The following is a 9,525-nucleotide window of genomic DNA, read 5'->3' as shown; positions in this document are numbered from 1 at the left end:
CTTATTCTGCTTTGAATGCCATTCTCTTCATTTGCCTTTCTGATCGCTATTTCAAAACTGGATTCACTGTTCACCTACGGAAATTTCCACCACCTGGAAGAAGTTTCTAGGGAGCCAGGGGGATGCCCGCTCCAAAGTGAAACACCAGTTGGAACCCCTCGTACCACTTAACCGTCAAGAAAAAGGCACGGTGTTTCGGTTGAAACAGTGGAATAAAGTTCCCTTCTTTCCTTCTAGGCTCTCGACTGAGACCCCCTTGTAGTACAGGACAGAGTAACAGGAGAAAAACAAACAGAAGTTTAATAACATGCATGCCTCCCGTATACATGAGACACCCAGGAAAACTGAGTAACTCCCCAAAATGGCAGAAGCCAGCCCCTTAAATACCACCTCCAATGACAGACAAAAGCTGCTGGGCGTGGGGAGTCAGTTACAGGAGCTGATCCGAAAAAGCACGGTCAACAGGGGTAAGGTTGTTACACAGATTAAAGTCACGGCCATCTCTATAGGTGAGCATCTAGGGATTCAGTCATCTCCCTCTTCCTGGTACAGCCAGAGAGACACACTTGCGAACGGAGATGTCTCTGACACCTGTAAACCTCTCTTACAAAAGGGTGGCGGCTCCTGAGTTCCCTGAGCGGCACTTGTTGGCAGTTCCTTGAAAATAATCCGCCTATCAGGATTCCTTATGCCAAAGAGACATATTTTAGGGTGGCAAATGATGCCGCCCAAAGTGTCATTTTGGATTCTAGAAGCAACACGCAGCCCATTCTAGGCGAGACAGCCACTCCGAGCGGACCCAGAACAAGAGACAGCTCAACCGGGGTTAAGGCTCTAGTACCAGCCTCTCCGCTCTGATGTTCTCAAAAGTCCCTCTGGATGGAGATGCTGTACAGAGCACCTGGCAAGCGCAGAGAAGAGACTCACACACAGACCCTCAGGGTTTGAAGCAAGCTTGTGCCCTGATCTGCGGCAGGACGCCTGATCACAGAACATCCTCAAAATTTTGGTTCACTGCTTACTTTTAGGAAACTTCCCATAGACAACCACACTCTGTGGCCTCGAGTTTCTTGCACTGAATCTGTGTTTTCTTCAGCTGGGTTTGGAGCCATTTGCCTTGCTCAGCGATCCACCAGTGTTGACTTTGTCTTCGAACTGGTTGTGTGATATTGAGCAAATGAACTCATCGGTTGAAAAGTGAGAGTAAGGGACGCCTGGGTGACTCAGTTGGTTAAGCGGCTGCCTTCGGCTCGGGTCATGATCCCAGTGTCCCACATCGGGCTCCTTGCTCAGCAGGGAGCCTGCTTCTCCCTCTGCCTCTGCCTCCCACTCTGTCTGCCTGTGCTCACTCTCTCTGACAAATAAATAAATAAAATCTTAAAAAAGAGAGAGAGAAAAAAAGAAAAGTGAGAGTAAAAATAAATAAAAGTTAAAAAAAACGAATAAAAGTAAGAAAAGAAAAGTGAGAGTAATAATACTTCCTCGCGGCACCGGTTTCAGATAATGTGTGTAAAGGATTCAGCACGGGGGCCCCCAAAACAATAGTGTGTATTAGCACGAGGTCGTTAAGAACATAACATAACATAATTGCTTGGTTCCTCAAGCAATTAGACATAAAAAAAAAAGAAGAAGCATAGGCTTACCATATGATCCAATAATTCCATTTCAGGATATGTCCCCAAAAGAATTGCAAGCTGGGACTCAAACAGATTTGCACGCCCATGTTAGTAGCAGCATTGATCACGATGGCCCAAAGGTGGAAACCACCTAAAGGTCCAGTGATGGGATGAATGGATACACAAAATATGGCATACGCATCCAATGGAATATTATTCAGCCTTAGAAAGGAAGGAAATTTAAAAATAAATAAATAAGTAAATAAATAAATAAAAAAGAAAGGAAGGAAATTCTGACACGTTCTACAATATGGATGAACGTTGAAGACTTTAGGCTAAAGTAAGCCAGACACAAAAGGACAAATATTGTAGGAATCCCCTTGTATCAGGAACCCGGAGCTTACCAGACTCATAGAAAGCAGAAAGTAGTTGCCAGGGGTGGGGTGGGAGTGACAAATGGGGAATTATTGTTTAATGGACACAGATTTTTCAATTTGGGATGGTGAGAAAGTTCTGGAGGTGGGTGGCAGTGATGGTCGCTCAACATCGTGAATGTACTTAATGCTACTAAATGGTACATTCGAAAAATGGTTCAAGTGGAAATTTTATGTGATGTATATTTTACCACAAAAGGTATGCAAATAAAATGTAATTAAGATTGCTCTAAATCTAGGTTGTGAACTTCCCAAGGCAGTGAGTGCATCTTTGACTATTTTAGTGTCAATTAAAAATATTCATGGAAGCCTGACAACCTTATGTTGCCTGAGATGGAGAGCCTGACCCCACAGAGCTCATGTTCTAGATGAGTCTACCTCTCTCCATAGTGCCTGGTGAAATGTGTCGGACACAGGGTGAGGGTGTGTTGAGTGGTGACAAACATTTGCACAGTATCACCTCTAAAGCAGGCTTTAGGATTTTCTGAGGGCAAGGTCCTTTTCCTGCTTAGCTGTGGTAGCCAGCCTCCAAGATGGCATCCAGTAATCTCTGCTTCCTGGTATTCGAGCCTTTGTGTAATCCTCTTGTTGGGTGTGGGTTGGGTTAATAAATAGAAGAAGGCAGAAGTGATGATGTGTGATTGGAAGACTAGGTCATATATGGTAGAGTGGCTCATCTATCAGTATCTGTCTCTTTCTCCCCCTCCGTACGTAACACTGGGGAAGCCTTGTCCAGAGCAGCCCTTTGGAGAAGCCAATGTGGCAAGGAACTCGGGCCCCCAGCCACCAGCCACACGAATGAGCTTAGAAGCAGATCCTCTATGTTCACTCAAGTCTTGGGAGGGTATAGTTTGAGAAGAGCCTTCCCCCCAAGACCCTCTGAGCCAGAACACCCAGATCCCTGACCCTCAGGAATTGCGTGCCATGATAACTGCCCAATTATTTTAAGCCACTGAGTTTTGGAGTCATTTATTTTACAGCAACATATAACTAATATCTTCCCCCATCACTGTGCGGTGGTTCACAGTTGAACCCTGCAACTAGACTTTCTGGACTCAAATCCTGGGTAGACCACTTCTAAGCTGTGTGACCTTGAGCATGTAACAATTTTCCTGTGACTCAGCTTCTTCGGTTATAAAATGGGGGATACGACCTCATTAGGTTGGGAGGATTAAATAAATGTGTATGAAGTACTTAGCAAGGCGCCTGGTATATAATTAGCACCCTGTAAATGGCCACTGCTATTGCTGCCATTATTATAGGTGATGGGAGAATGGTACAGAGTCTTGACCTTGCTCTTGACTTCCAGGGAAAGAGGGCAAGGAGTCTTTGCAAGTGCTCCTGAAACAGGCCCTCATGGTTTTGCCTCGAAGCAGAACATGATTGGCTTCTACTTACTGCAGATGGGACCATGCCACCCAGAGTGAGGAGAGGCAGCCCTTAGGGACGGTTCCATGGATGCCAGGTTCGTGGGCATGTCCAGTCCTTGGGTGAAGCAGGCACCATTCAGAACATGTGTTCCCCAGGCTTTAAACATCCCTGCTCTGGAAAATGAAGTCAGAGAACGCTTTAGACCAGTTGGACCATGACTACAACGAGAAATGCTGGGATTTCTAGGTTCCAGGATTTAGTCGCTGTCATTTTCCCTTTTCCCAAAGCAAAAACATTTGATTCCAATTTATTGAGAGGCCCCAAATAAACTTTTTCCCTCAGTTGGAAGGTATGATGTAGCGTGTCCACCAAAGGAGAGAAAGGTGGGAAAATATAAACAGGAAATGTCTACCATTGAAGCGGATTGAGGGAGGGGGGTTGGGGAGGATGGGGTCCCTGGGGGATGGGCATTATTGATGAAATGAGCACTGGCTGGTCTATACAACAGATGAATCACTAAATTCTACCTCTGAAACTAATAAAAAAAAATTGAATTACTAAGTGAAGGAAGCCAGTCTGAGAAGGCTACATTCGGCATGAGTCCAACTCTATGACATTCTGGAAAAGACGAAACTATGGAGACAGTGAAAGGATCGGTGGTTGCCAGAGCTTAGGGGGGAGGGAAAAATAGGCAGAGCGCAGAGGAGGTTTTGGGCACCGCAGTTAGTCCATGTGATACTATAATGTTGGGTACATGCCGTTTTGTCAGGGAGCCCTGTGGCTCAACTATAGACCCCAACAATTAAACCAGAAATAGACAAGCCGCTTAACTCAGGCTCTAGCTAAAACCCATTGTGCTTATTTCTTATCGCACTTTCTTGAGGCATTGACGAAGATGTTTTGCAATGACTGGAACATTCCAAACCACCAGACCAGAAAAGTCCTGATACCAACGGAATGCCTAGAAGGCCACACCCCACACATCCCCTTCCTGGCCCAGGATCATGGGCTGAGCACTGGCCCACCCCCACGCGGGATCACGTGCTCCCTGCCCGCTGTCTCTCGAACTTATCCCCCAGACCTCTCTTTATAAAACGGGGTTTCCATCTTGCAGGTGGGGAGGTCACTTGAGCCTGTCTCCAGCCCCCAGTTGCCAGCAACCGAAATAAATCTCTCCCTTTCTCTCTTCCAAACTACCTCATCTCTGGAGTTACTGACTTCTCTTGTGGCGAGTTTATCCGAGTTTGGCAGTGGTGCTGGCAAACTTAACCAGGAGCTGGGCTTTCGACTTGTCCAGCCCCCAATCTCCCCGGGATCGGATCCCCTGGATCCCCATGTCCGGGTCCCAGCTCAGTGGGGAGCCGGCTTCTCCCTCTCCCTCTGCCTGCTGCTCCTCCTTCTTGTGCTCTCTCTCTCCCTCTGTCAAATAAATAAATAAAATCTTAAAAAATATATATGTTTTTAAAGTAAAATGAGAAAGGAAGCTTTGATTGGAAGGCGTATTATTTAGAAGCCCACTGAGTCCAAGCAACAGAAATTTCGAGCTCACTGAATTTCAGAAGGTTATAATTCACAGGTGCCTGGTGAACCAGAAGACAGGGATTATTGTTACCAAAGACGGTGTGTGTTTGGGGGGTGGGGGGTTGTGCTGCTGCAGTGGGCCTCAGAAGGCAGCAGGGAGCATACGCAGAATTCCTGCAGCCTGCCTCTCTCAGTGCTGGCTGCATTTTATGCTCAGTCTCCACCTTCCTCCCTTGATCTCTCTCCCTCCTTCCCTTGGCCTTTTCTTCTCGAAGGCTGCTCCCTCCCACAGCTCCCCTGTTACACCCATGGCCTCTGGCTCTACATAGACACTTTCTCCCTCCCAATCTTAAACTCCTGGATGAGGGGACATCGGTAGGCTTGTATTCCTGCCCCCCAGCACCCTGGCCACGGTGGATGGGGGTGGGGGCCTGGGAGCCCTGGCACTGTCAGAAAGTGAATGGGGAGGCGGGGGTGGTACTAGGAGGTGGTGCGAAGGACTGGTCGCTTTCAGCTGGGCCTGATTCTGCGACATGTGACAATCGTCCCCTTAGGAGCAGGAGCATTAAGTGAGCTGCCGGCAGAACTCTGCCCCACTTTCCCTGCTTGCTGCTGGTGCCCGCTTTCCCCTTTAAGGCCTTGCAGGGGCTCTGATTTGGAGCGTGGCATTGGAGGAATTCTTTACTGCCAAATAGCCTTAATTCTTCCTTCTTACATAACCAAATGGCAACCAAGAGGATGTTTGGATTCTGCTTGCTTGCATTTTTTTTTCCCCCGGTGCAGGAATTTATTTATTAATTAGTGAGCAAAATAAATAAATAAATTAATTACTTAATTTTAAAAAAGGAAGTAATAAAATAGCCTTGTTTATGTTCTGGTCCGCGTGCTGTGGGCTCATTGGTCTGCAGCCTGGCGTGGGGAAGCGGAGCGCTGGGTCCCAGGGGAGGCTCCCCCCCGCCCCGCCCCACCCCGCCGCGATCATCCGCTGCGGATGCGACCGGCCAATGCAATTCCTCTCCCTCCTTCACCGCTGCCTACCTCCCCTCCACCCCGCACCCCGTTTCTCCCGCCTCCTTCCCTTCCTCCCTCCCCGCTCGCGCCGCGGGGTCTGGGCGCCCTTGCAAGGAAAGAGGACTTCCTGGGATCGTGGTTTCGAGGCCCGAGAGCCCGCATCTGTCAACGTCATTCGGAAGCGGGACGGGATCCAAAAGGCGGTGGAAAGTTGGGTTCCAGACGGCCTCGGGGGGCGCTCACGGCCGGGCCCCACCCGGGCCCTCCACCTCCCCGGCCGCCCCGCGCCTCGCTGGGGACAGCACTGGTCCCGCCCCCGGCCCTCGACGCCGCGCCCAGTCACCCCTTCACTTCGGGGCTGCGCGCGCGTGTACAGCCGTCGAGGGTCGCCCGGAGAGTGTGACTCAGAGATGCAGCGTTTCCCCGCTCCCCAAAGCCGGGGCGTCCCAGGGCGACTGGAAGCCCAGAGCGGCGTGCCCGCCACCCGTCCCCTCGGAAGGATTCGGGAGGGGATGGGAGGACTGCCGCATCGGTCTAAGAAAGGCTTTTGGCTCCTCCCCGGATGGTTTGGAGCGGTTCGTAATTCAGGGTGGCCCGCCTTTTCCGGCCCCTCCCAGCACCCTCACCCCCACCCCGAGGACGGGGCGCGCGCCAACGGGCAAGCGGGCCGGGCACAGTCACTACCCGAGCCAGACCCTGGGCAGGAGGGCGGGCTGGAGAGCTGAGCGGGCGGGCCGAGAGGCGGGCCTCTCATCGGCTCCTCCCACTCGGGGAAGGATGCGGTGGCGGGGGGGGGGGCAGGGGCGCCTGCCCTGTTGGAGCCCCGCCCTGCTGGAGCGCCTGCCTTGTTGGAGCCCTGTTGGGGACGCCAGCTGCCTTCCGCGAGGTTGTTGGATATGGGGTCAGACCAGGCTCCTCATCCTTGTTCACCTCATGAGACACCCAAAAAATCTATATTATATAATATCCCGATGACTTTCAGGGGTGAACTGGAGAGTATTTGGAGAGTCGAAATGGGGCCTGGTGGGGGAAAAAAATGATTTCATTGTGTGATTATGTAATCATGTAAAGAAAATGAAATGTAAACTGTTATAAATGGTGTTAAATGTCCAGTGTGCATATACAGTTTCCTAATACAGTCGTCACAGCCCTCCTCCTCCATTTTCTCCTTTATACTTTGGAAAATTTCACACATATATATAAAAAAAAAGATGAGTCTGTAATAAATCCTCAGCTTCAACAACAGTTATCAAGGTAGGGTCAATTTTGTTTCATTTCTCTCCCTACCCACTTACCCCTTCTGTTCTTATAATTTCTTTTTTTTTTTTTAAGATTTATTTATGTATTTAGGGGCCCCTGGGTGGCTCAGTGGGTTAAAGCCTTTGCTTTCGGCTCAGGTCATGATCCCAGAGTCCTGGGATCGAGCCCCACATTGGGCTCTCTGCTCAGCGGGGAGCCTGCTTCCCCCTCTCTTTCTGCCTGCCTCTCTGCCTACTTGTGATCTCTCTCTGTCAAATAAATAAATAAATAAAAATCTTAAAAAAAAAAAGAAAAGAAAAAGATTTATTTATGTATTTAGAGAGAGAGCAGGGGAAGGGGCCTAAGGAGAGGGAGAGAGGGGAATCCAAGCGGATTCCAGGCTGAATGCGGAGCCGGAGGTGGGGTTCAATTCCACCACCCTGAGATCATGGCCTGAGCCAAAATCAAGAGTCGGAGGTTTAATAGACTAAGCCACCCAGGCACTCCTATCCTTTCATTTTTTTTAACGATGAATTGAGCTTGTGTTTTAGTTAGCTTTTGCCGTGTAACAACGAGCCAACCCAAGTGTGCTGGTGATAGTCCATGCTTTGTCATGATTGTGCTGGTTTGGCCGGACACTTCCTCTGAGGGTCTCGACTGGACTCATTCAAGAGGGAGGGTCAGCTAGGCTAGAAGATCCAAGATGGCTGCGCTTGCATGTCTGGCTGTGGACTAGGACACCTCAGGTCTCCTCTCCTCCATGGCTTCTCATGTTCTAGTAGGCTAAATGGACTCTTACATGGCAACCCAAACCTTCCAAGGGAATCAAGGCAGAAGCCTCAAGCTTCCTGACTTAACTGCGGGCGTCCCGTCACTTCCACCTCTTTCTATTGGCCGAAGCAGGTTACAAGGCCAGCCCAGACTCTCGGGTGGGTGAAGAAACAGCAGGCCCCTGGATGGGAGGAAGATGTGGAGGACCTACTGAGCAGTGCAAAGGAGCATGGGAGGGGCTGGTGGCCTTTAATCAGTCTACTGCAGTTTGCTTTCATCAATGTAACTTTTTATATGAGGTTTAATGCTCGAAGCAGCCACACGTAATCACTGATCTAGACTTTTGGGTGATTAACACTTGAAAGCCTGATGGTCACCATCAAGGAGAAACTTTGTTAGCATAGGTAAGCAATTAACATTTTTTAAAAATCATCCATTCAAAATTGTGCAACAGTTGGAATTCTATTTAGAGAATCTGGCAGCTCTTCCTTTAGTGGACAGATGAAATGTTGACATTTCTTATTATGATGCAAATGGATTTTGAAATCAAATGTTCTTCCTATTAGGCACTTAAAGATGGTCTCATTGGCGGAAGGCACGTGCATAGAGAGCAGCCAACCTGTGGTTGGTGTGGGCACCATGACATGGTACACCAGCCACAGAAGGATGGAGCTATCCGGCACATGGAGAGATGGTGTTTCTGGGCACGCTGAGGGGAGCCCTCTACCAGCCTCATACCGCACTACCAGAATTGTGTCCGTACTCACCTCTGGTGGGGCAAGAAAGGCCATGACCATGAACTTCAAGTGAGAGTCTCCAATTAGTCTTCAAGCAAGCCAAAGGAAGAGCTTTTCAAAGTTTGTGGTTACTTTTAGCAGAAACATCACAGTACTGAAGATTCTTCTTTTGATGGAGGATGATGGATTTTGCTTTAACTTTCCTGTCCTTAACACCCACTTCGATGTTACCGGACGTGATGGGGACGTTTTCACACACTTGTACCAAATCTCTCTGCCAGTGAGGCACATCCTTGGAAGTAACGCTCGATGCTACATCAGACATCACGATGGCGCACAGAATTCATATATAACAGCCATCTCTTGGTCCACCAAATTTCTCCTGACCCCCTGTATTCCCTACATTGAACTTAACAGTCCTCTGCTGGTGTGGAACACAAGGCAATGGGCCTCAACCGCCAACAGTGTCCCATACGTCTCCAATTCACCAGTCAAATGACGTTTCACAAATGTCGTTTTTCCAGCATCATCGTCACCAACCAATACTAGTTTGAACTGAACTTGTGATTCTCCTTGGTCAGCTTCCAGAAGCATCCCAGTGCCCCATCTGACTGAGGGTGTTACGACCATTGTTTTTGTATCTAGTATTAACATGATAGTGTTCTCCATCTTGTAAAACTAGGCAACAGTCTACAAGACCATCCTCACTTCTCACACCAACTGCAGAGTTCAGGGGTCCCCAAGACCACCTTCAGGTTTGATTATTTGCTAGAAAGACTCACAGAACTCACTGAAAGTTGTTATGCTCACAGTTTTAGTATATTA

The 9,525-nt window shown here is 48.8% G+C and overlaps 1 pseudogene; it reads right to left on the bottom strand.

Moving 5' to 3' along the window:
* Window positions 1-8,400: 8,400 nt before the first annotated feature.
* On the bottom strand, window positions 8,401-9,294 carry LOC116857992 (annotated as a pseudogene).
* Between the last annotated feature and the right edge of the window lie 231 nt (window positions 9,295-9,525).

Source organism: Lontra canadensis, unplaced genomic scaffold (assembly GCF_010015895.1).
Source record: "Lontra canadensis isolate GAN:19392208 unplaced genomic scaffold, GSC_riverotter_1.0 scaffold131, whole genome shotgun sequence".
Taxonomy (NCBI): domain Eukaryota; kingdom Metazoa; phylum Chordata; class Mammalia; order Carnivora; family Mustelidae; genus Lontra; species Lontra canadensis.
The sequence above is the reverse complement of the archived record's forward strand: the minus strand, read 5'-3'. Positions and strand labels throughout refer to the sequence as shown.